The sequence below is a fragment of the Rhinatrema bivittatum genome, chromosome 2 (assembly GCF_901001135.1).
Source record: "Rhinatrema bivittatum chromosome 2, aRhiBiv1.1, whole genome shotgun sequence".
Classification (NCBI taxonomy): Eukaryota; Metazoa; Chordata; class Amphibia; order Gymnophiona; family Rhinatrematidae; genus Rhinatrema; species Rhinatrema bivittatum.
This window is the reverse complement of record NC_042616.1, coordinates 173653493-173679899: the sequence shown is the minus strand read 5'-3', so window position 1 is coordinate 173679899 and position 26407 is coordinate 173653493. Positions and strand designations below refer to the sequence as shown.

The window sequence follows — 26407 nt, the reverse complement described above, 5'->3', positions numbered from 1 at the left end:
GTGTGGGTTTAAAATTACAGATGGAACATTTCTTCCCTTTCCTCTGCAACCCTTGCCAGTCTCAGGTTTTGAAATGATATGTGATTGTACGCAATGAGCATTTTGAACGAAGGGCTGAAAATGAATTTAAAAGGTGGAAGTAAGGAGGCAGTAGTGAAAGTGAATTCATGCATAGAAATGCAGGTAAAAAGTGTACATGTATGTGCTGCGTTCTGAGGGATGTTAACTGGACCTCTTATGTCCCAGGCCCCGCTGCTACCCTTATATTTTCTCTACTGTAATCAGCTGAAAACCCTGCTTCAGTATTTTTTCCCAGAGTCTATCTACATTATCATGCCCACCAAAGTTCCCACTCATTTTTAGTGGACTGTGTGCTCAAAGACATTTTCATGTGCACCCTAGTGTACAAAATGTGTGCACAGTGTGCTTTGAAACACCATTCTATTCTCCTTTTTCTTGGGTATGCTTCTCACCTCTGTGCACGTGGCTTACAGGGGGCATTGATACCCACTATCATAATCTTCCTTCAAATATAGATTCAGTTTACTGCTGGAATTATTTAGGCCCTGGTGGATAAAAATAGGGCTAAAAAAACCCCCCAAAACTTTTTTTTTTTTTTTTAATAAAACTGGAAAGTCAGTTTGCACAAAGAAGTCTGAAATAATTTTGCAATTTTGTAAAATGCTACACACTAAAACCAACATAAAATGAACCTCCAAAAAGAAACAAAAACCAATGAAGCAAAACAGAAAAAAAAATCACAGTTCACATTCCTACTAATTTACTCTCCTGCTTACTTTATTAAAGAATTCAATCACGTTTGTAAAAATCTTCTTGTGAACCATGCTGCCTTGAGTACCATAATTCTCTGATGTCATAATATTGCACTCTTCTTTCCTTTTAACAGTGGTTTTCTTTCTGTACTTTCTAAAGATCTCAAACTAGTAAGTCTTTAACAGAGCTAGGCAACTCTGGTCCTTGAGAGCCACAAGCTGGTCGCATTGTCAAGCTATCCATGCTGAAAATTCATGGGATGCACTCTCAGACACCGCCTCCATTGCATGCAAGTATATCTTATCTTCTGTATATTCATTGGGGCTATTCTGAAAACCTGAATGGCTTGTGACAGTCGAAAACCGGAGCTAGCTACCCCAAGTCGATAATTTTCTGCTTTTTCTTTATTCCTAGCCTTGTGAAGAGGTGCCATCACTGCTTTTCTTCAATCTCCTGGACCCTCACCAGTGACAAATATAACAGAGCTGTGAGAAGTGTAACTGGTACCTGGTTGATGTAACCAGTTTATGGTTTTGACTGCTTTTAAGAGTGCCAGTAACTTAATTATTACTTTATTAATAAAATGGGACATGTTAACACTGCAGCCCCTCATTCGGTTGATCTTAAGCCCATAATGTACTCCTTCTAGTAAATACTGAGCATAAATACTGAGCATGAAACAATATCTGATGTCTTCTGATTCTCTTCTTCATTAATCCTAGCCCCTGCTTTAATTCTTACTCTTCCTTTTGTAGCTTTATATACCATTCTCTGCCCTACCTCAGAGCAATAGAGTACTGTTTTGATAGAAAACATCAGGCAAGCAAAAACTTGTACAGAAAGTCTAAATTTAAGTATGGGTATATGGACAAAAGGTCTAAATTTAAACCTGGACAAAAGTCCTGCAGTGCTTTTCATACAAGGTTGTTTGCATTTTTTATTTTCCATAAAATATTTTCCCTTCCAGAAACTACAGGAAATTTGTATTTTGAGCAAAAGATGAATTATTTCAAACTTCTCTGTGCAAACTGACTTTCCAGTTTTATTTTAAAAAAAAAAAGTTTCATTTTTATTTTTTTAGCCCTATTTTTACCCACCAGGGCCTAAATAATTCCAGCAGTAAATTGAATCTATATTTGAAGGAAGATTATGATAGTGGGTATCAACACCCCCTGTAAGCCACGTGCACAGAGGTGAGAAGCATACCCAAGAAAAGGAGAATAGAATGGTGTTTCAAAGCACACTGTGCACACATTTTGAACACTAGGGTGCACATGAAAATGTCTTTGAGCACACAGTCCACTAAAAATGAGTGGGAACTTTGGTGGGCATGATAATGTAGATAGACTCTGGGAAAAAATACTGAAGCAGGGTTTTCAGCTGATTACAGTAGAGAAAATATAAGGGTAGCAGCAGGGCCCGGGACATAAGGGGTCCAGTTAACATCCCTCAGACCACAGCACATACATGTACACTTGCATGAATTCACTTTCACTACTGCCTCCTTACTTCCACCTTTTAAATTCATTTTCAGCCCTTCGTTCAAAATGCTCATTGCGTACAATCACATATCATTTCAAAACCCGAGACTGGCAACGGTTGCAGAGGAAAGGGAAGAAATGTTCCGTCTGTAATTTTAAACTGGAGAAAGAGGGAAAGACTTTATCAAAAAACTATATAACAGATTTGAAAAGATTTCGCGTTTCTTAGAGGATGGAGGAAAAAAAAAATCCAAATAGTTCAACTGATAAGTTGGGTCTCTGTCTGCTTGGCTGAACACTGAACAGGTTATATATAAAAAAAGTGATTTTACAGCATATCTGGAAAGCTTTCTGCTTAGCTCATCTTGAGATTTGCAAGTGAGAGGAAAGAGTAATGGGTTATTAAAGAAGGTACTGGACCTTGAATCATGTGAAAACTGTTTGGATTGTTAAACTCAAAATAAACTGTTTCCTAAATCCTGGAGGTTAGATATCTCCAAATCCTACTTTGCTTTAATTTACAATTTTTGTAGGGGAATACTAACATACCTGAATTCATTTAACCTGTCACCAAGAGTTACTGAAACACAAGTGTGTTGGTTGGTTGTTTGCTGCTTTTGTATATTTTTATTTCAGACTTGCACTTAATGAATTGAATTTTAATTGTTGTTTGCCCAAATGGTTTTCGTGTATGGTTAAGTTGGTTATGAGCCCCTCTTTTTTCTTCAGATACCCTTTGTGCTTCTTTGCATTTCCAGCATTTTTCTTATTTTGCAATTTCTCACCATGACATCCACGTTTGATCCCTTTCCAGGTCTTTCAAATGAGTGATCCCACGCCTTTACAGTTACATCTTCATTTTGTTCATTTCCTGTGCTTTTCTTTGGGTCTCCGGTCAATTTCCTTCTTCATGATAATTTCACCCCTTTCATTGGCTTTTTTCTATACTGTATATTATGTGCAGGTCTACTCAGAATGTGCTGTTCATTAAATATACAAGGCTTTGTGCTATTTGCTATCTTGTCCTTCCACATTGTGATTACCTTCCACATTGACTTTATTTCAAACATTGCACTACATGTTTTCACTAATAAAGTAGTCACTGGTTTGAAAAAGAGACTTCCTGGTTGCCGTCTTTCATTGTGTGGTTTTTGTATTCACGGTTCACTAGGTACACGGGTTGCCTTCCATATGACCTTGCATGCTAGATTGTCCTTGCACGGTGAGTCCAACCTGCCACTTATCTAGCAGACAAGAACATATGGGGTAGCCCATAGAAATGAACCTTCAGTGTATGCTGCAAAGGAATACAGCGAGAGCTAAAGTAGAAGCTCATTACTGGGGACCTTCACTATTGCCTCTTGTTGCCTTCTTCACACTGCATAATCATAGGTAAATCCTGCTTACATGGACTGTATGTGAGAAGGCCAGTAGGTAGGTGCTGCACACAGTATTTTGTGTACATGTAGAGATTGTGTGGTGATCAGGGGAAGTTTGAGTCATCATGACCCAAGACTTTATCTGCTGACCCCTTACTTGTGTAATGACTGAAAGGCTATCTGTAACCAACCTTTTGTCACTTTCACACTAAACCTAATACACCGTGTTCTTGCTGACTGTTGGAACAGAGTGTGAGCTGCTGGGTGACAACGAGGGAGAAGGAATGAGGGAGTAGGGTCTTGTCCACAATGTGTATAGGCAAACAGCACAGGGCCTAGAGGGCTGTTGCTGCTTGGGGCCAGGCACACTTTCACACAGTGGCTGGCACCCCTGTATTGGGATGACCTTACAGGTAGCATCCTGATCCCAAAGGCATCCCACAACAGGAATGCCAGCCTGTCTATGGAAATCTGCCAGGTCCCAAGCAGCAGCAGCAGCCCCCGTGCTCTTTGCCTGTGCACATTATGGACAATTCACTACTTTTTCACGCCTCCTCTCTAGTTGTCACACAGCAGCTAACACTGTTTCAACAGTCAACAAGTACACAGTCGTGTGGAAGGGAAAATATGGTTAGTGTAAAAGCGGAGCCCCTAAAGTGCCCAGCAAACCCTGTCCCCTACATTCAACAGCAGATATTGGCGCACCACCTCTATGTATGGACAGGAAAGATATTGACCTACATATGACAGAAAGAAGGGAGCCCTACCCTGCCGACATATACAGAGAACATAGGGAGTGTGAAATTATGCCTCCTGGGTTGGCAGCCTTTATTTAAATTGTGCATTATATGAACAACTGGGGGGAGGCAAAGCAGACCAGAGACAAAAAAGGGACTGTCAAATAGAACTTCTGCCAGGCCTCAGGCACCTGCCAAGCAAACCATCCACACACACACACACACACACACACATACCCCTTCACTGGCTATCTGAGTACAGGCTGTTTCAAAACCATCATGATGCAAACCATTCATCTGAATGGGGCCTACATCAATGGCATTATGTGGTCCTGGCCACTCTGCGTTCCATCCATCACAGCATGCGCACATTCAGTGGACAGCTCCTTAACACCCACTATTTGCCTCCCTAATGTTGCAAACCTCTGTGCCTGCCTAAGATCTGGGTAGCCTGCACACCCCCTAATAACTGAAGTATTAGGCACACTACAAGTACTAGGTGGAAAAGCATCCATGTGAGAGGTGCGGGGATGTTGTGTATGCCAGACATTTGTCAACTACTACCACATAAGATTGCATATTTTACGTGCGACGCCCTCTCTCAACAGTAAGTACCAACTGTGAGTTTACTAGGGCATATTTTTAAGTAGAAGGCATTAGGCTATTCCTACTGCAGCCCATATGCTCGAGTGTGAGAGGCAGCCATTCTCAAAAGTGCAAGCACTTGAACACTGCTGTACAAAAGGAGCGTGTCCAAAATTAATGCACACACACACACACTGCCCGCTGTGGGATATTGATTGCTGTGGCAAGGAAGGGACATCACAGTGCAACTGCACCAACAGACACAGAGACTGAAAGAGACTAACGCAACACGACAGTCACCTATTTGCACACTCACACACTTCATGCACCTACACCTGGGCAATGCGTATATTCCTACAATGTTTGCCATCAAACAACTTTGATGTCTGTGCCTTCTTGTCCCTAACTGCTAATGATGTAGTACTAGTCAGAGTTCTTCATCGCCACACACTATCTATACCTGGCCACTAAAAGCACATCTGTCAGAGGCATAAATAACACCTACTTTGGCTGAAATTGTAACATAGGCCCATGAATGGCTTTAGTAGCACAAAATGCATGTCTGGCAAGAGACCCACACTGAAAGGCTATCATTCATCATGGCAACCACATGAGCCCTCTGTGAGCAGTAGGCCTATGCATTCTGCTCTGTGTTCCATTGACCATGGAGGCAGCTTGGAGGCTCAATAATTGTTCAGCTGATAGTTTCTCTAGCAAGAATGCTATACACAGAGCAGAACTTTCACTGTGTTGGAGCACACCTGCTATGCTCACCGCAAACTGTAAAAGTGACAGACACCACATGAGGCACAGCCTTCCTGATTTGCCACAAGTCGTGACAGGCATGTGGATCAACAAGGGTCTGCAAGTAGAAAGCATGGAAACATGTAAAGTGATGTTGGAAAGGGACATATCTGCAAGCTGTTTGGCACTTTATGTGCTTTAAGGATACTCACAGATGGCTGCTTGTCTGTAAGAGATCCTACCTATAGGGAAAAGGTAAATACTCTGCCTATTTTCTGGGAACATGCATACATCTCTACAGCTGAGGTGCATGGCTATCAATGAGGCATAATGGCCAAGCCCTTTGCTGCACGCTGACATTTCCATATCTGAGTAAGCCTATCTGTGACGGGTGAGCTGAAGGCAGGAGATTGCAACACACCTTACCGTTGCCTTCTATGTCGTCAACCTTTGCTCAGGAGAGATGTGGGTGCTATAAGAGTGCTTAGAAACCGTAGTGTGACAGTGACATGTCAGAGGTCATTTCAAATACTAGTGAAAGCAGGACACCATCTGATTCCCAATCAGGCCTTCACAGAGAGGGACATGCATACTGATGTAGGCTCTCCGAGAAGATAACGAAATCTACATGACATGACGCCTGCCGAGTCCCTCACCTTCTGCACATTATAATTTCTAAATAGCAAAGCTAGGCGTAGTACGCTGCATCTGTGTTGGGGTGCATGCAATTCCTGAGAAGAATGCTATCTTGGAAAGAGCTGTGGCCATTGTGGGAATGGTACCAGGTACCACTGGCACTATAGCCCAGGCTGTAAGGCAAGGCATGGTACAACACCACTCTGATAACTGCAGTAGTGTTGTCAAGTGCCTCCAATTGTCAGGACTGTTAAATGCTGTCAGGGTTTGGAACCCATTACATTCTGGGATTTCATTTGATTTTCTTAAAGGTTTGGCAAGCAAAATCTTGACTATCAATACCTGCATGCATAGGAGCAAAACCAGGACTGGCTGAACATGTCCTGTGAATGTGGATCCAGTTGGAAAATGTACTCAGCAGTGGCTGTGAAACTGGTCAGGCTGTGGTGTTAGCTGTATCTTGGCACACCCATGTGACTGTAAGCCTACCCAATACAGGTGCATCACTTCACATGCACAAGCTTCTCAGCTACACAATGAGGTAGTAAAAGGGGAAATCTGTGCATGAAAACTTAAACTCTCTACCTGTACCTTTAGGCTGGGCCATGAAGGTTCTGAGGTATTTGAGATTTACAGCTTTTCTAGAGCTATAGCTCTCCCTGCTCGAGGGGTAGCTGGGGTGCATCACACTCGTGGCACGATCTCATCCTCATCTGAGCGCTAGGATGAGGTCTACTGTGGAAGGGCACCAAGCCATATAGCACTAGGTAACCCACAAACTTTCGTGACAACATGCCTCTTTTAGTGTCACTATCAGGCAGAACACATTATGGCAGCCACATGTAATTGAGGTAATCTATACTTTCACAACAGTTTTCATAGTATACTGCTGCATTGTCAAGTGTTATCAGAGTAGCCATACCTGCTTTTGTTTACACAGTGACCTATTCAGAGAAGCAGTGAGAGAAAGAAAGATGATAGCAAGGAGAGCTAACAGTCTAGTGGGCTCCTTTCTCTGGAAGGGGATGTAGTGGGTGGCAAAGCAGTATTCTATAAAGTTTTGGTGAAGCTGGCTGCCCCTCAGCATGGTGTTGTGGGCTCATGCAGGGACACATGGGAGTTCCGGGGGGGGGGGGGGGGGATCTGGATGTATCTCCATTCATAGTCCATGGCATAGAGCGAGATTATGGAAGACACAGCAAAACAGCACTATCTCTGCAACTTTGGATGGGGCATACCTTAAAGCTCCACCCGTGTTGTCCAAACAGCAAAAGCAACTTTTGAGAACTCCGAAGGTGTGTTCAATGACACAGTGGGTAGCACATAAGACCTCGTTGTACCTAATCTCTGCCGGTGTGTTAGGAATCGCAATGGGGGTAGAAGCCAGGTCCTGCAACTGTACCCAGAATCTCCTGCGCCAAGGACACATTTAAGCCATCAGTCATAACATTGTCACTTGCATATCTGGCAGGCAAAACACAGAATCCTATAAGACTGTATAAGGTAGCCTGTACCTTTCTCTGAGCCTTTAAAGAACAATTTGCATAGCCTGACAGCATATCAGATTTTTGTGGCCAAGTATATGGGCAGGCTATCAGTACTCAAAAGTAGCTCAGCTGTTCGGGACACAGAATCACATCTGGGTCTTTCAACAGTTGCGTGCCAGCTCCTTGCAAACAAGCTAAGGCTACTGGGGTGTGGGTGGTTGCCAACCTTGAATTGATACATACCTGTGTTAGCTTCATAAACAGTACCTCATGGTGTGATTGGGAATGTCCATGCTGGCTCGCTGGTATGTGCTCCAGATAAACCCATTCGTGAGGCTAGACACAAGGAATATGCCACGCCACCAACACGCACAGAACACTGTTTCTGGTTGAGGTGTGTGAGGCTCAAGACAAACTGTGGGCAACAATGTGGATGACGTCTCACTAACCAGCCACGTGATCGTACTGTGCCAGCAGTGTGGACCCTTCAAAGTTGTCATAAACCTGTGAGCTTTAAATAGCTCCCAATGGTGGCATAGGAATGGGGCCTTTTTGAAAATGAACACATTGAAAGTGTATAGTGCCAGCTCACACCCCGAGCTTTAGGACCGGTGCATTGTTTGCTGTGGCAAGTTTTGCAGGCATCTGCGCATGGGCCGAAAAAGCCTTGCCCTGGCCCAATGAGCTGCAGACATAACTGTGCAAGTCACTTGTCATGGCAGTGATGCTTTTCCTCCCTCCAGCCACCCCCCATTTCCATGCTGTTTGGCACTAACACATAGCCAGACATGGAATATAGAAAGGAGCGTCTCTCTTGCCTACAAGCCAACTGTCACCATATAGGCCATCCTCAAAATTTTCAAAGAGGCCCGATTGCCTAAGTATAAAAGAATCATGCACGACTCCCAGGAACCTGGCCACCACATCCAGGATGCACATTTGAACATCTCAGACCACTTGCACGTTGATGGAGTGGAAGAGCTTTCTGTTGCAGGTCATCTCCTCCCTCTGATGAGGTGGATTGATGGTCACGTGAGTGCAGTCCATAGCTCCCAGAACATTTGGAAATTTTGCAAAGGCAAAAAAGCCTCTCTTCAAGTCCATGAAGTCCTGCCTGTCACTAGGAAATCCTATGTAGCGATTAGGCCGGTCAGAGACTGCTGTTATGACCTGGTTCAGACTGTGTGAAAATGTGTTTTGGGACATTCCCCCCATAATCGCGACTTACGTCTGGAAGGAGCCGCTTGCCGTGAAATGCAGGGTGGCAAACAGTTTGATGAGGCCTGGCACATTGTGGGACCTTTCGGTGACCGGATCCAGATCCCCTTGGATTTCTTCATATAATTCCAAGATAGCCTGAGAGCTGAGGCGATACCTGGAACCCACATAGTCCTCTGGCATGCCCAGCAAGGATGTTCATGGAGGAAAGATACTCTCCCTATATCTCCTGAGTCGTGGGCGCCTGCAAACCAGTCGCTGGCCTGGGCTGCCACCCTGTGCCATGGCTCTGCATGTGGTGCAGGTACTTCCCTAGGAGGGTTGGGAACTGGCCTTGCCTGTTATGAAGTTGTTGTTTCAGTTGTAGTTGTCTGTGGCGAGCCTGCCGACGCATCCAGTATGCAGCAACAATTATTCTGGCCACAAACATTATGGCTCTAGGAAGTAAGACCAGGTTAAAGCAAGTGTTTTTATTGGCCCAGGAAGTCCTGGTAGGTTTGTTCATTATATTTCCTGTTTTTATTGTATGTGATAATGGGTGCAATAATAACACAATCCGCAATATTGCCAGCGATATATACTCTTGTGACCATACCACAAAGAAAAAAGGTGTAGTTATTTCCGGCATTAAATCCCACGTTAGTGTGCATTACTCAATCACTAGCAGCCCCTCATATCCATTTACTCTGCCCAAACTCCTCCCACTTGAATACTAATTTTGAATTTGCATATGCAATTTGCGATGCGGCAATCATCGAGCGCATTTTGGCGTTATCACGTGCGAGAAGGCCCTAACGCAAAATGATAAATGATCCTGTATAATGGATAATATTACTTTTTGGCTAAGTAGCGATTTGTGCATGGATATTCAGTGGCACATCCCTGAATAGTTCTGAATATCGGGTCCAAAAGATTTAACTCTATTTTTACAGATAAAACAGGCAACTCTGTGTGTATGTACTAAATAGTATTAAAAACTGCATAATTTAATTAGAGTTCCTAACTATGCTGGTGGTTAAAATTACAAGTGAAAAGAATTATTCTAGATTATAATAGGATTGCAGTCATACCAAAGAATGCAACTGAGTAAAAACGTTTACTAGGTGAGCAGTTTTGTTTTGAGGAACAATCAATAATGGGACAGTGTTCATTCCAAAGGGATTATATTCACCTGCAAATAATTTCCTGTGCTATGCAAATAATATTGAGACTGTGGAGTATGACAGTGATGCAGAAGTAACAAGATTAGTATCAAGATGTGAAAGCTATCGCATCATACAAAACAAATTCATTTATGTATCACAGGATCTGGCTCTGGAGTTCATCCACACTTGGATGTATTTCGTAACCTGCTAACTTTAGCCAGATAACTTGTCAACTAACCACCTTTCAGAATATGGCCCCTCAAAGGTTTTAGCAGAAAATACACTTAAATTTAGGCCTGCTAGTCATTTGCCCAGATTTAGGGCCTAAATTAGGTCCTAGTGGTAAAATCAGTGCTAAGTAGCTAATGTTTTTCCTTGCCCTAACTCTGTCCAAATAGCCACCCAATTTTTAGGGTTCTAAATTTAGGTTCCTAGCAAAATTAGGATCTTAAATTTAGGTACTCAGCCCTTGTAAAATTTCAAAATGGGAATTTTAGACACCTAACTCTTAAAGTTAGGAACATAAACCCTTTGAACATTGACCTCTTTGTGAATCACTTACTAATCTGCAACTTTTTCTGGAGGCATTATTCATATTATTATGTCTTGGTCACATAATTATTTATGGTGTACAGATGGATGGTTTTTAAATTAAGCCTCTGGTTCTGTAGGTACTATAAAAAATGAAAGTACTATTCCAAACTACTAAATATTTTCTGTTCTCTAAAATATTTAGAGGTCCACATTCAGCTGCTATATGACTGAACAAGTTAGCCAAATAAATCTGGCTAACTTATTTGGAATATTCAGCGGTATGACTGCACCACTGAATATACCAGATAACTAATATTTAGCTGAATAGATTTATCCAGCTAAATATAGACCTGCTCAAAAGCAGGTTTAAATTATCTGGCTAAATTAGCCACATAAATCTGAATATCATCACAACCAACAAAGTTAACTGGATAATTATTCATACCCCGGAATGCAGCTACCCTTCCAGCAATTAGCTGGATTACTATTTAACTAGATAGTTATCCAGCTAATTGGTGGCCAATGTACATGGCCGAATATTCAAACAGTGCCATGTAGCCAGGTAAGTGTTGCTGAATATAATGACCTCTCAGGTTTTGACCTTACACTCAGTCTTCTAGTACAATACAGTGCAAGTTGCAGTAGCAGTTCCTTGGCATTCAACTGAGACAAAGGAAGAAAACTACTAACCATTTGTATTGTTTGGAGAAAATCTATGGCACTTTGGAATAAATCCAGCCAGAATAGTTAAAATAAAACACTGCCATTAGGTGAAATTTTAACTTTTATAATGTCTAATTATTGGGTCAAAAGAAGACAGTGCAGCATTATCTGAATATTTATTTGTTGGAATTGTGTATCCTTGCACCGAGTTGGAAATGGCGCAACATACAAGGAGGAGATCTGCAGGTCCCCATTGTCAGCAGGTGGAGTTGGAGGAGGTAGATGCCCAACTGCAGCTTCGCCTATACTAGTCTACATTCCACTTGGGTTGGGCCTTTGGGTGCCGGAGCTGGCAGGTTTTAGGTGGGGGCCTCTGTTGGTGGTCGGAGGATCCATTGAGGAGGCTGGATAATGCAGGCGAGTCTGAAGGCAGGCTGGGTTTGGTATTGGACGGCATGCAAGGAGGTCCAAAAGGCAAGCAAATGGTCAGTGGCAAGCAGGTTTGAGGAGGTCCAGGAGTCAGAGGTGGTCAGTGGTAGGCAGCATCCAAGGAAATCCAGAAATCAGGCCAAAGTCAATAGCAGGTATCCATCCATGTGAAAGGTGGATGGAGATGCAGGGCAGGAAGACAAGGAGCAACACAGGAGGGAAGGCACACTGAAGAACTGAAGACTAACTATGGGGACTGGTGAACAAGATGAGCACCACAAGGAACTAAAGAATGAAGACACTGGAACTGAAGACACTGGAACTGAAGACATGGACTCAGGAACTGGAGAACACAGAAACAGGAATGCTGAGGCAACTCACACTACTGCCAGCAGGGAGACCTGTTGCCATGGCATCAGAGAGGTGTCTGTAGTGGCCTTATATAGGACAGGGAGTGTGATGTCATCAGAGGGCATCTGCCAGGTTTTCTCACTGCTGGACTTTTAAGAGGAGGGGCGTCAGTCAGAGTGCACCTTAGGGAGAGTAGAGCCTAGCTGTGTCAGCAGCATCCAGCTGTGGGGATCTCTGATGGTGTTCTGCCGCAGCACAGATGGTGACCCACCACACTAGAAGCAGAAGCAGTTTGGTGGGGTCTTGGCGTGAGGGGGAAGGCTCGGTCTGAAGAATGAGTGTGGAGGTTATTGGCAGGAGCCCATAGACTACTCAACACAAAGAATTCTACAAGTAAGTAGAGCATGATGACCCTGTTCCTTCTGGAATTCAACTGTTTATAACATTTGAGAAACCCGTCTGTCAGATGTATGAAGGCAGATCCAGAATTGCAGTGACAGTGATATGGTGAGACAGAAATGGCTTTGATTTATGGGAAGCTGATGTTTCCATAAAACATATAGTAGCTATAATCTCTCCAAAACCACCTCATGCTCAGAATCACTATCATTTGACTGAGAAAATAAATTCAGATGATGTGAGATTCATAAGAACATAAGAAATGCCATACTGGGTCAGATCAAGTGTTATGCGTGCCATCCGCGATAGACCCCCGGCACGGCCCCCTCACCTTTCCACAGGGACTCCTACCTCTGGTTCCTCCTCGCTGGTGGTGGTGGGCCACCAGCTCCGTCCTTGGACCTCCCCTAGTGCCTCCGGCTCTGCCACAGTCCTCGGCATTCCTGGTCCTGCTGCCACTGCTCGTTGGGCCTTTCTGCGTGGCCCGCGGAGAGACGCCACTACTCACGCCACTACTCACGCAGCACGCAGCGCTGATCCTTAAGTAGGGACCGTGGCGGGAACCTAGCCGTGGCCCCGGATGATGACGTCAACCTATCCATAAGTATTTAAGCTCAGGCTGCGCTCCCTAGCGTTGCCTTTGCAACAGGTCTCCTCGCTGGTCAAGTACTCGTTGCTACTAAGAGATTCGTCTCTTCCTCGTTCCTGTTTCTCATTGTTCCTGGTTCCTGTTTCCTTGTTCCTGCCCTGCTTATGCTTCGGATTGACTACACGGACTTTGACTCTGCTTCACCTAACAACGCTACAGCCTATCTCCAGACCCAGACCTCTGCTTCGCCTGACCACGCTACAGCCTATGTCCAGACCCAGACCTCTGCTTCGCCTGACCATGCTACAGCCTATGTCCAGACCCAGACCTCTGCTTCGCCTTACCACGCTACAGCCTATGTCCAGACCCAGATCTCTTCTTCGCCTGACCACGCTACAGCCTATGTCCAGACCCAGACCTCTGCTTCGCCTGACCACGCTACAGCCTATGTCCAGACCCAGACCTCTGCTTTGCCTGACCACGCTACAGCCTATATCCAGACCCAGACTTCTGCTTCGCCTGACTACACTACAGCCTATCTCCATCCCCAGACCTCTCCTTGTCTGACTACATATTGCCTGTCTCCAGACCCTGACCTTTGCTTCGTCCGACTACGCTATTAACTATCTCCATGATTAGATCTCAGCTTTGCTTGACTACACTTTTGACTTTCTCCTTGATCAGACCTCAACCTTGCTTGATCACCTCTGGATCACCACTAGCTGTGACTCAAGCCTACCACTGGACGCCTCTTCTGCCTACTCCCTAGATGTGGATTCATCAAGCTTTGGCCTACCTTTGCTCGATCGCCCTCTGTCTGCCTTCGTTCACTGATGCCTGAGTTTCCAGGACATTATCCAGTCCAGAGTAGGACTGTACCATCTCTCGCCTGCTGTCTCTGGGCTGAACCAACTTCTCCTGCAACTATATACAGAGGCCCACCTAAGTCATGCTGGCTCCGGCACCCAAAGGCTCAGACCATGGGGAACGAGGGCTGGTATAGGTGAAGCTCCAGTGGCCTCTGCCTATCAGCCCACTCCACCTGCCGACGGTGGGGACCCGTAGGTCCTTACCTACGGGTTGCATCAACCCCATCTCAGCCCAAGGGTCCACCTCTGATGCAACATCAAGGGTCCATTAAGCCCTGTTTCCAACAGTGGCCAATCCAAGTCACAAGTACCTGGCAAGTACCCAACTATTGCTTATTAATTACTGTAATAGCAATTTATGAATTTATCCTCTAGGAACTTATCTAAACAGTTTTAAAACCCAGTTACACTAACTCTGCTGTAACCACATCCTTTGACAATGAATTCCAGAGCTTAACTATAAGCTGAGTGAAAAAGAATGTTCTTTGATTTGTTTTAAATGAGCCACTTGCTAACTTCATGGAGAGCCTGCTGGTCCTTCTATTATCTGAGAGAGTAAATAACCGATTACATTAACGTGTTCAAGTCCTTTCATGATTTTGTAGACTTCTATCATATCCCTCTCCCCTCAGTTATCTGTTCCCAAAACTGAACAGCCCTAACTTCTTTAGCCTTTCCTCACAGGGCAGCTGTTCCATGCCCCTTATCATTTTGGTCACCCTTCTCTGCATTTTTTCCAGTGTAGCTATATCCTTTTTGAGATGCAGTATCCTTTTTGAGATGCAGTGACCAGAATTGCACACAGTATTCAAGGTGAAGTCTCACCATGGAGCAATACAGATGCATTATGACATCCTCTGTTTTATTTTCCATTCCCTTCTTAATAATTCCTAACATTCTGGTTGCTTTTTTGATCGCCACAGCACACTGGGCTGACAATTTCAATGTATTATCCACCAGGACGCCCAGATCTCTTTCTTGGGTGGTAACCCCTAAGATAGAACTTAACTTTGTATAACTATAGCAAGGGTTATTTTTCCCTATAGGCATCACTTTGCACTTGCACAAGTTAAATTTCAACTGCCATTTGCAAGCCCAGTCTACCAATCTTGCAAGGTCCTCCTACAATTCATCACAATCTGCTTGAGATTTAACTGCTCTGCATAATTTTGTGCTATCTGCAAATTTGATCACCTCACTCATCATACCCATTTCCAGATCATTTATAAATATATTAAAAAGCACTGGTCCAAGTACAGTTCCCTGAGGCACTGCACTGTTTACCATTTTCCATTGTGAAAACTGACCATTTAATCCTACTCTGTTTTCTGTCTTTTAATCAACTTGCAATCCACAAAAGGGCATTGGCTCCTATCCCTTGATTTTTTAGTATTCTTAGAAGCCTCTCATGCAGGACTTTGTTGAATGCCTTCTGAAAATCCAAATACACCACATCTGCTGGTTCACATTTGTCCACATATTTATTCACCCCCTTCAAAAAAATTTAGGAGATTTGTGAGGCAAGACTTCCCTTGGGTAAATCCATGTTAGTTGCGTCCCATTAATCCATGTCTATCTAAATGTTTTGTGATTTTATGCTTTATAACAGTTTCCACGATTTTTCCTGGCACTGAAGTCAGGCTTACCGGTCTATAGTTTTCCGGATCACCCCTGAATCCCTTTTTAAATATATGGGTTACATTGGCTATCTTCTAATCTTCAGGAATATTGGCTGATTTTAATGATAGGTTATAAATGTTTACTAATAGTTCTGAAATTTCATTTTTTAGTTCTTTCAGAACCCAGGGGTGCATACCATCTGGTCCAGGTGATTTATTATTCTTCTAAAAACAATGTATAATATTTAGCCTTCTTTTAAATAAATTACCACCTATCTACTTATGGGCTTTCCCTATTGCTAGCAGAGGGGTTCTGCAAGATTGGAGAAGGGCGATGATGGTCACTCTCCACAAAAGTGGAAGAAGAGAGGAGGCTGGAAACCACAGGACAATAAGTCTTACCTCAATGGTGGGGAAATTGATGGAATAGTTGCTGAAGGAAAGCAGAGTCAACTATCTTCAATCCAATGGATCCAAGGCCACATGGTTTTACCAGAGGAGGATGGTCATGTTAAACAAATTTATTAATTTATTTTGATTGCACAACTAGAGATTTGAATCAAGGAATAACACTTGATGTGATTTATCTGGATTTCAGCATAGCTTTCAATACTGTTCAAACAGAAGGCTCATGAACAAAATGAGAAGTCTGGGAGTGTGTCCCAAGGTGATAGAATGGATTACAAACTGGTTGACAGATGATAGGGAGTGGTGGTAGATTTAACCTATTCTGAGGAGAGAGGAGTGATAAGTGCAGAGCCTCAAGAATTCTTTTTGGGCTGATTTTGTTCAATATCTTTGTGAGCAACAAAGCAGAAGGAAAGGTTTGTGTTTTGGCAGATGACACTAAGATCTGCAAAAGAATGGACATGCCTGAAGGAGTGGAGAGAATGAAAAGTGATCTAAGAAAGCTTAAGGAGTGGTCAAAGGTTTGGCAGCTGGGATTCAATGCCAAGAAGTGCAGAGTCATACATTGGGACTTCAGAAATCCAAAGGAGCTCTACATGATGGGGGAAAGGGAGCAGCGAAAGACTGATGTATACAGATCGGGAAAGAGACTTTGGGGTGATAGTATTGGATGATCTGGAAGTAGCAAAGCAATGTGACAAGGTGGTTGCTAAAGCCAGAAGAATGCTGGGGTGCATTGATAGAGAGATAACTAGCAGGAAAAAGGAGGTGATATTGCCCAAGTACAGGTCATTGGTGAGGTTTCCTATGGTGTACTGTGTTCAGATCTGGAGACTGTATCTTAAAAAAAGATAGAGAAATGATCGAAGCAGTCCAAAGAAAGGTAATCAAAATGGTGTGTGGTCTGCACCAAAAGCCATATGAGATGAGAACCTGGAGGTCAGAAGGAATGGGGGATATATGATACAGGTATTTATATACTTGAAGAATACAGTATAAATGACGCATGTGAATTGTGCCTTTTCCAATGGAAGGAAAGCTTTAGAGCTAGGGATCATAATAGGAAACTCCAAAGGGGAAGACTCAGGAACAATGTCAGGAAATATTTCTTCATGGAAAGGATGGTGGATGCTTAGAATGCCCTCCCAGAAGAGATAGTGAAGATGAGAATTGTAATGAATTTCAAAAGAACTTGAAATAAACACAGTTGATCCCTAGCTGCTAAAGGATGGAAATGGAGATAAGGGGTAACCTGCATAGAGTAGCAGTTACATTAACAGAATAAAAATAAATTAATTAAAAAAGTAGATAAATAAAGCTTACTGGACAGTCTTGATGGACCATTTGGCTCTTTTTCTGCCATCATTTACTATGTTACTATATATTGTTCTTCTAAGATGGATTTGTCTTTCAGTATTACCACTAACCAGATTACTATATTCCTTTCAACAACAGAAGGAGAACAGAGTGTATGCTAAAACCACTTTTCAAAATGGTAAGCACTAAACATTCCCTAGCTGTTTGCTTAGTTTGCTTGTGTAGCCACACTGTTCATTCATCACTGCAATTATGCCTTTAACTTATCAGCAAATGTTCTAATATGCGTTATGTAGCATACAGTAGTCTTATGATTGCTGCTCTTGGCTATTATATATGAACTGTTGTGATCCTGCTCGCGGCAGCACCGCGAGCAGGCTCTTACCTTTGTGGCCCGGGCCGCCAGCATGCCGGTGCGACAGGAGCCACGTCGGAGTTCTCATATTAGGGATGTGAATTGTTTTCTGATGGATGAAAATATCGTACAATATTTTCTCATCCGTCAGGAATCGGGGGGGGGGGGGGGGGGGGGGGAAGAAAGGGCACACAAAAACAACCCCCAAACCCTCCCCGACCCTTTAAATCTCATTATTTAGAATCCCCCACCCTCCCGACCCCTCCAAAACATTTCTAAAGTACCTGGTGATCCAGTGGGGGTCCCGGGTGCGATCTCCCACTCTCAGGCCATCAGCTGCCACTAATCAAAATGGCGCCGATGGCCCTTTGCCCTTACCATGTGACAGGGGCTATCGGTGCCATTGGCCGGCCCCTGTCACATGGTAGGAGCAATGGATGGCCCACGTCTGAGTCTTCATCTTGTGTCAGATGTATCCGTCCATCCTTGACCTCTGTCCAGCCTGCCGCTTCTTGCCGTTCCCAGCGTCAGGTCCGAAAGGGCTTGGAGTGGTTGGAGGACCACTGAGAGACCACCATTGTGTTGGTGGCCTCACAGAAGCGTGCAGGTCCGGTGGGAGATCCTTGGTTCTCCAGTTCCCAGACAAAGACCATCTCTCCGCAAGGGTACACATCTCTCGTCCCGCGCTGGGGAGTGCCCCTTGGTGCTCTCTCCCACCGCAGCGCAACATGAACCTCCTGTTCACTATCAAAATAGAATTTCTCAAAATAGAATCAATGAAATAAAATGAAAATTAAGTAAAGTTTAATACAAAATCTAAAAAGCAAAGGAAATGTATCCAAATATACTGCAGTGTATTTTATATACATGTTTATCTTCTAAGAGTTTGCTGACTCATAGCTTTTGACACTGTTTCTTTTATGGGAAGGAGATAGAAAAGATGTTGAAGTCAAATTAAACACGGGACACCACACTGCATTAATAATGAACAATTTTAATCCTTATTTTCCATATTTGTATGACATAAATTATCCAGGCCAATTATCAAATAAGCATTTAATAAACCAGAAAGTATTAAATTTGGAATCTGATTCAGAATGTGATTTTCTGAAGTCCCATTCAATCATCGTTATCATAATGTAATTAGGCTAACTAATCTGTACATTTCGATATATTAATCCTCCACTTAAACTTCTATGCCACTAGATTTCTTCTCTTTCAATAACATTTGCTGTGGGATTTTAAAACAGAGATGGAAACTACTACTACTACTTAATATTTCTATAGCGCTACACGACACGCAGCGCTGTACAAACATACAAAAAGACAGTCCCTGCTCAATAGAGCTTACAATCTAATAAGACAAACAGGGCAAGAGACTTGGGGTATTTCATAAAGTAAGATAATAGTTTAAAAAAAGAAAAGGAAATAAAAGAAAGTTAACAAGAGTAAAAGCAAACAATCAGGCATAATATTTAAAAGCAGTTTAAAAAAAGATGGGATTTAAACATGGCAAGAGAGGGAGAATAACGCACCAGTTCAGGAAGACAATGCCAAGCACACGGCGCAGGCAGGTGAAAAGCATGGTGGTAGAAGAGAAGGGCACAGATAGGAATGACTTGTCCAATGAACAGAGTGCATGAGGAGGGTGTAGAGAAAGATAAGAGAGGAGAGGTAGTGAGGTGCAGCAGAGTGAAAATGTTTGTTTTTTTATTTAGATTCTTTTATATACCGAAGTTTAGCAGGCTGCCTTCACTCCGGTTTACAAAGTAAACAACATAGTACATACAACGCTTTCATAACGAACATATTGAGACGTGAATAGACAACTAGTAACAAGTAACAATCTGGCGTAAGTCAAGGGTGTGAACATATGTATAGAAGAGTATGACTTACTAATAGGAAATTCAGTGGGTAAGCATGAATAGATAAGCATTTAGATACATAATTTAGATACATAATTGTTGGTGAGAAAGAGGAATTTGAACTGTATGTGGGAATGGATAGAGAGCCAATGCTGTGACTTCAGAAGAGGGATTAAGTGAGTGTAGCAACTTTGGCAAAAGATAAGGTGTGCAGCTGAATTTAGGGGAGATTGCAGTGGAGAGAGATGGCATGCCGGAAGACCTGTGAGGAACAGGTTGCAATAATCTGAGTGGGAGGAGATGAAAGAGTGAATAGAGGTTCTGGTAGTTTTTTCAGAAAGGAAAGGATGGATTTTGGCAATGTTATAAAGAAATAAATGACATGTTTTAGTAGAGTTTTGGATGTACGTAGAAAAAAGAGAGAGAGAGGAGTCGAAGAGGACTCCTAGGTTATGGGCTGGTACACAGAAACAGAGAAAGGAGGACAAGGGGAGGAGGGCTGGGGGGGAAAGATAAGGAGCTCCATCTTGGCCATTTTGAGTTTAAGATGGCAGCATGACATCCAGGCAGCAATATCAGACAAAAAGGTTGAGATTTGGAACCGGATTCTTGATGAAATTTCTGGTATAGAAATTTAGAGCTGGGAGTCATCAGCATAAAACTAGTATTGAAAGCCATGAGAAGAAATCAGAGCACCAAGGGAATCAATATATAGTGAGAAGAAAAGAGGTCCCAGGACAGAACCCTGAGGCACACCAATTGATAGCAGAATGGCAGTAGAGGAGGACCCACCAGAGGAAATGCTAAAAGTGAGATGGGGGAGATAAGAAGGGAACCAAGAAGGGACAGAGTCCCAAAATCCAAGTGAGGACAGAATATCAAGAAGTAGGTGGTGATCAACAGTGTCAAAATCAACAGACAAGTCAAGGAGGATAAGGACAGAGTAAAAACATTTTGTTTTAGCCATAGAAAAGTCATTGGAAACTTTGACAAGGGCTGTTTCAGTTGAATGTAGAGGGCAAAAACCAAACTAGCGTTGATCAATAATGGCTTGAGATATAAGAAAGTCAAGACATTTATGGTGAACAGCACATTCAAGTAGTTTGGAGGCAAAATGGAGAAGGGAGATGGGATGATAGTTGGCAGGACAGGAAGGATCCAGTGAGGGTTTTTTAAGCATCTTTGAAGGCAGCAGGAATAATAGCAGTGGAGAATGATAGACTGAGGATGTGACAGATGGAAAGGATGATTGCAGTAGAGATGGAGCTGAGGAATTTGGTGGGGACATGGTCAGAGGAACAAATAGTGAGTTTGGAAGAAGAGAGCAGATGAGCTGTTTCCTCCACTGTTACTTTAGGAAAGGAGGAGAGAGAGGCAGTGGCTAGGTGAAGGATAGAGGAAAGAAATGGAGGAGAGGCAGGAAAGGTGACATAATTGAGAATTCAAGACCAATTTTGTGAATCTTGTCATGCAAGTAGTCAGCCATAGTCTGGGCAGAGATTGAAGGGGAAGAGGGAGGTAAGGGAAGTTTGAGGAGGGAATTGAGTTTGGCAAAATGATGACAAGGGTTGGATGTAAAAGAGTTTGTCAGATGGACATAGTAATCTTGTTAGGCAAGTGCAATAGCTTACTGGAAAGTGGTCAGCATGACTTCGAAGTGTATGAAATCTGCTTGGGCACGTGATTTTAGCCACAGATGTTCTGCAGAGCAGGGGCAGGAATGTAGGTAACAAATTCCAGGGGTGAGCCAACAAGGCTGAGGTTTAGTGTGCTTTACAGGATGGGTAAGAGGATGGGCATTGGGCAATAGTGTCTAAGGCTGAAGAGAGTATAGTGTTGTAAAAACATAAGAACATAAGAAATTGCCATTCTGGGTCAGACTAAGGGTCCATCAAGCCCAGCATCCTGTTTCCAACAGTGGCCAATCCAGGATACAAGGAGCTGGCAAGTACCCAAAAACTAAGTATATCCCATGCTACTGTTGCTAGTAATAGCAGTAGGGATGTGAATCATTTTTTGACGATTTAAAACAATCGTCAGATATATTTTAAATCGTCAAAAATCATTAGAGCTGCGATACAATAGCAATTCCCCTGATTTATCGTCAAAAAATCGTAAATCGGGGGAGGGGGGAGGGCGGGAAAACCGGCACACCAAAACAACCCTAAAACCCACCCCAACCCTTTAAAACAAATCCCCCACCCTCCCGAACCCCCCCAAAATGTTTTAAATTACCTGGGGTCCAGTGGGGGGGGGGGGCCCTGCGCGATCTCCTGCTCTCGGGCCACGGCTGCGTTAATAGAAATGGCGCCCGTGGCCCTTTGCCCTTACCATATGACAGGGCAAAGGTAGCGCCGGTGCCATTTTGGTTCCTGTCACCCGACGTCACGAGTGCAGGAGATCGCTTCCGGACCCCCACTGGACCCCCAGGGACTTTTGGACAGCTTGGGGGGGCCTCCTGACCCCCACAAGACTTGCCAAAAGTCCAGCGGGGGTCCGGGAGAGACCTCCTGCACTCTGGCCATATTGCCAATATTCAAAATGGCGCCGGCGCTACTTTTGCCCTCACTATGTCATACGACCCGTATGTGCCGGTTTTCCCGCCGATTTACAATTTGATGATTTTTTAACAAAAAAAACCCATGACAATCAGATTTCCCTCCCCCCCAGCCAAAATCGATCGTTAAGATGATCGAACACACGATTCACATCTCTAAATAGCAGTGGCTATTTTCGAAGTCAACTTGATTAATAGCAGGTAATGGACTTCTCCCTCCAAACCTTTTTCAAACCCAGCTACACTAACTGCACTAACCACATCCCCTGGCAACAAATTCCAGAGTTTAATTGTGCATTGAGTGAAAAAGAATGTTCTCTGATTAGTTTTAAATGTTGTACATGCTAACTTCATGGAGTGCCCCCTAGTCCTTCTATTATCCGAAAGAGTAAATAGCCAATTCACATCTACCCATTCTAGACCTCTCATGATTTTAAAGACCTCTATCATATCCCTCCTTAGCCATCTCTTCTTCAACCTCAAATGGCTTAGTTTTAATTCTTAGTAGAGCACAGGATTTGGTGAGAGAGGTAATGGTAGTGGGGCTGCTTGGCAATAGTGATCACAATATGATCAAATTTGAATTAATAACATGAAAGGGGACAGTAAGTAAATCTATGGCTCTAGTGCTAAACTTTCAAAAGGGAGATTTTGATAAAATGAGAAAAATAGACAAAAACTGAAAGGAGCAAAAGATCTTCATTCAAAAAGTGGAACAAAGATCCAACAGAAGAAAATAGGATAAAGCATAAGTGCTGGCGAATTAATTGTAAGACATTGATAAAACAGGCTAAGTGAGAATTTGAAATGAAGTTGGCCATAGAGGCAAAATCTCACAGTAAAACCTTTAAAAAATATATCCAAAGCAGAAAACCTGCGAGGGAGTCAGTTGGACCATTAGATGATCGAGGGGTAAAGGGGCACTTAGAGAAGATAAGGCCATCACAGAAAGATTAAATGAGTTCTTTGCTTCAGTGTTTACTGAAGAGGATGGAGAGATACCCATTCCGGAGAAGATTTTCATGGGTAATGATTCAGATGTTGTGACTACGATCTACGGGTCCTGATTCGGGCACGTCCGCTAGCTCATGGGAGAGCGTGAGCCCCTGAACCATGGAATGACTCAGAGAGTAACCCCGAGCCACACCGTGGGAGGTGAGCGCATGCAATCATGGGCGGAACAGGAACAAAGCAGGACTGGAACCAAGGTAAGGAACTCGGAACAGGCACCAAGCAGGATCAGCCCTCTGCTGGGCCTAAACGCACCAAGGAGACCCAGCAACACAATACTGGTCTCAGGCATAGCCCTCTGGCCACTCGAAAGCCCCTTCAGACCCGCCACTTGGGAATGGCGAGTGCATGAGGCCAGACAGAGGCTGAGGGCAGGAACAAGATGAAGACTTGGAATTTGGAAGGTCTCAGACGAAGACTTGGAACTTGGAAGGACTCAGATGAGGATTCAGGTTACTCAGAAGACCCAGACAAGGATTCAGGTTACTCAGAAGATCTCAGGCAAGGTTTCAGGACTCAGGTGAAAGTACTGGGTGAAAACTGCATCGCCCATGGCTGGTCACGGACCAGCTGCGCATGAAGCAGACTGCAGGCGAAGTAGTGGAACTTGAGACAGGAACATGTCGAAGATTCAGTAGAGGCCTGCACTGAGGCGCATCCTACACAGCCGCCTGTGGCTGGTCGCAGACCACGCTGGAGCGGAGCAGGTTCTGGCAGAGTCTTGGGCATGGACGGAAGCAGGCAAGGAACTCCGAAGACCGGGACAGGATTCAAGACTCAGGATTCAAGACTCGGAACTTGGAACTCGGAACTTGGAACTCTAAAAACAAGGGTCTTCAGGTTCTATAATGAGGCAGGGTGAGGTAGACACTTCAGGCCGCAGAATTTTGAGGTGGCAAAAAAATGCTCACCTCAAAACATCCCTGCAGCATCTACTGATTGCTTTAGACTCAGTCTCCCCTGTTCGCTCACATCTGAAAGAAAAAAAAAAAGGTGAGGTGTCCTGAATCACAGCAGCACAGGCTCCGCTCAGGCTCACTATTTTCTGCTGCCTCCCTTATGCTCTGGCATCTGGCTGAGCAAGATCCCTGCCAGTTGTATTATCACTCTTCTTCAGTGTTTTTGCAGAGCTTTTCTATTTGTTTCCCTCTCCGTGACGCCTGCCTGTCTGCCTGCCTCCGCGGATCATCAATCATAGAAGCATGCTTTCAAAAAAAAATGGAAAACACAGCTGAGCCTTGGCCCCCCATGTCCTCCCTGCTGCTTGGCTGCTTGTCTTGGCAGCCTCAGGAGGGGACAGACTCATTCTGTAGAAAATAAAATCAGGTGCCGAGGCTCTGTGATGTCGATGATGGAAGCCTCAGGTGGGGGCTGTGAGGTGGAACGATCAGCTGCTGCAGAGCCAATTTCAAGGCAGCGGCAGCCACTCACCTCAGTCTGCCATTCTGGGGCAGGGCAGGGTGATGGCTGGGGCAGGGAGCAGTGCAGGAGATCTGTAAAAGTTATTGTGTAGTAGGCTGCAGGTCCCGCTCTTCAGTAGCAAACGCTGCCTGCAGCAACATTCCGCTGGAACTTCCTGAATATGCAGCGGCTCCTACCCACTTCTGTAGGGAGAGAGGGATACTGGTCTTAGGGGTGGGGAAGACAGTGACTTTGAGAAATGGATTCGTACACTCAGATGAATTATAATAGCTCCACAGCAATGTTAAGTCTCTGAAATATACGAGTATGTTAATGAACACATAAGGATTTTATTCTACTTAAGAATGCTGCAAAAATGTGGAATGCATTTTTATTTCTAACTTGCATCAAATGAGACTGGTCTGGGGTGGGGGGAGGAAGACAGTGAGTGAGACAGAGAGAGACTTGTCTAGGGGGATTTCAAAGTGACTGGTGAGAGAGAGGCACTGCTCTGGGGTGAGAAGGTGACAATGGCTGTGAGAGAGACTGTCTTGGGAAGGGGTGACAGGGATAACAGAAACTGGTCTGGGGGGGGGGAGGGGAGGAGTGACTGTGAGAAGAAAGACTGGTCTGGGGGAGGGGGTGACAGTGACACATGAGAGAGTGATTGGACTGTGGAGAGGGGGTAGTTCTAACATTAGGCCATGTGAGGTGGATGCCTCAGGTGGCAACATTTTAGGGTTGCAGAAAGTGTCTTCCAAAACAAGCCTGCACTGACCACCTCATTTCCCAGCCAAACTAGAAAATAAAGTGCCATGGCAGCACAGTACAATCAGATGCTGGTGAGGCTCCTAGTATTCCCCCCACCTGCAGCAAGAAGAAAAACATGCGCGTCAGCGGAGTTCCCATTTCCCCTACCAACAGGATGGTCCCACGGCAGCAGCAGAATAGAATGAGGTGCTGGCAGGGAAGGTGATAACACCACCAGCAAGAGGAAAAGCTGCATGCTGAAGGGGTTCCCGCCTACCCTGCTGGCAGGATGAAATGGACCCACGGAGGCGACGCTGTATAATGACCTGCCAGTGGGGTTCCCACCCCCTACCGATGAAGAAGACTTGCATGCTGGAAGAGATGGACCCATGGAAGAGGTGTATTATACCGATGTGTTGATGGGGTTCACACAACTCACTGGCAAGAGGAAGACCCACTTGCCAGTGGGGAATTCCCCTTCTCCTCCACACCAGAAGGAGAAGTAATAGAAGCTGTCTGGGTGAGTTTGCAGAACAAATAAGGCAGGGAAGAAGAGGGTGTGAGTAAGAAGGAAGGAGGGAAGGGTGAAGAAAAGGGTGAAAGAGAGGGAAGAGGAAAGGAAGGGGGAGTGTGTAAAAGGGAAGTGAAAAGAAAGGAAAGGGGGTGGGGTGATGGAAGGGAGGAGATTACTTACTCCTCCTCTGCAGCTGAAGAATGTAAGGCAAGAGACAAGTCCCAGATTAATAGGGGAATTTTGTGTGTATGTGAGAGAGGGGGGTGGGGAGCACATGTGCGTGTGAGATAGAGAGACGGGGAGCACATGTGTGATAGAGAGGGAGGAGTGCATGTGTGTGAGTGTGTGTGTGAGAGGTGTGTGTGTGTATGAGAGAGAGAGAGGGGGGACCTTATGTGTGTGTTTGAGAGAGAGGGGGAACACTATGAAAGTGTGAGAGAGAGATGGGGAACACACGTGTGTGTTTGTGTGTAAGTGAGAGGGGGAGCCTCTGTGTGTCTATGAGAAAGAGAAGAGAAAAGTCTGCACATCCCCTCCCTCCTTCACAAAGGCATGACAATTGCAGGGTGACTGGAAACATAAACTTCCCA

General features: G+C 44.3%; 1 long non-coding RNA gene across 1 annotated transcript in view; it reads left to right on the top strand.

Annotated features, from left to right (window-relative positions):
• The first annotated feature begins 12357 nt into the window (after positions 1-12357).
• Positions 12358-26407, top strand: part of LOC115084262 — a 54453-nt gene continuing 40403 nt past the window's right edge. Inside the window, exon 1 of the long non-coding RNA XR_003854507.1 lies at positions 12358-12556. This is a non-coding gene — a long non-coding RNA (uncharacterized LOC115084262). The remainder of the gene's footprint in view (positions 12557-26407) is intronic.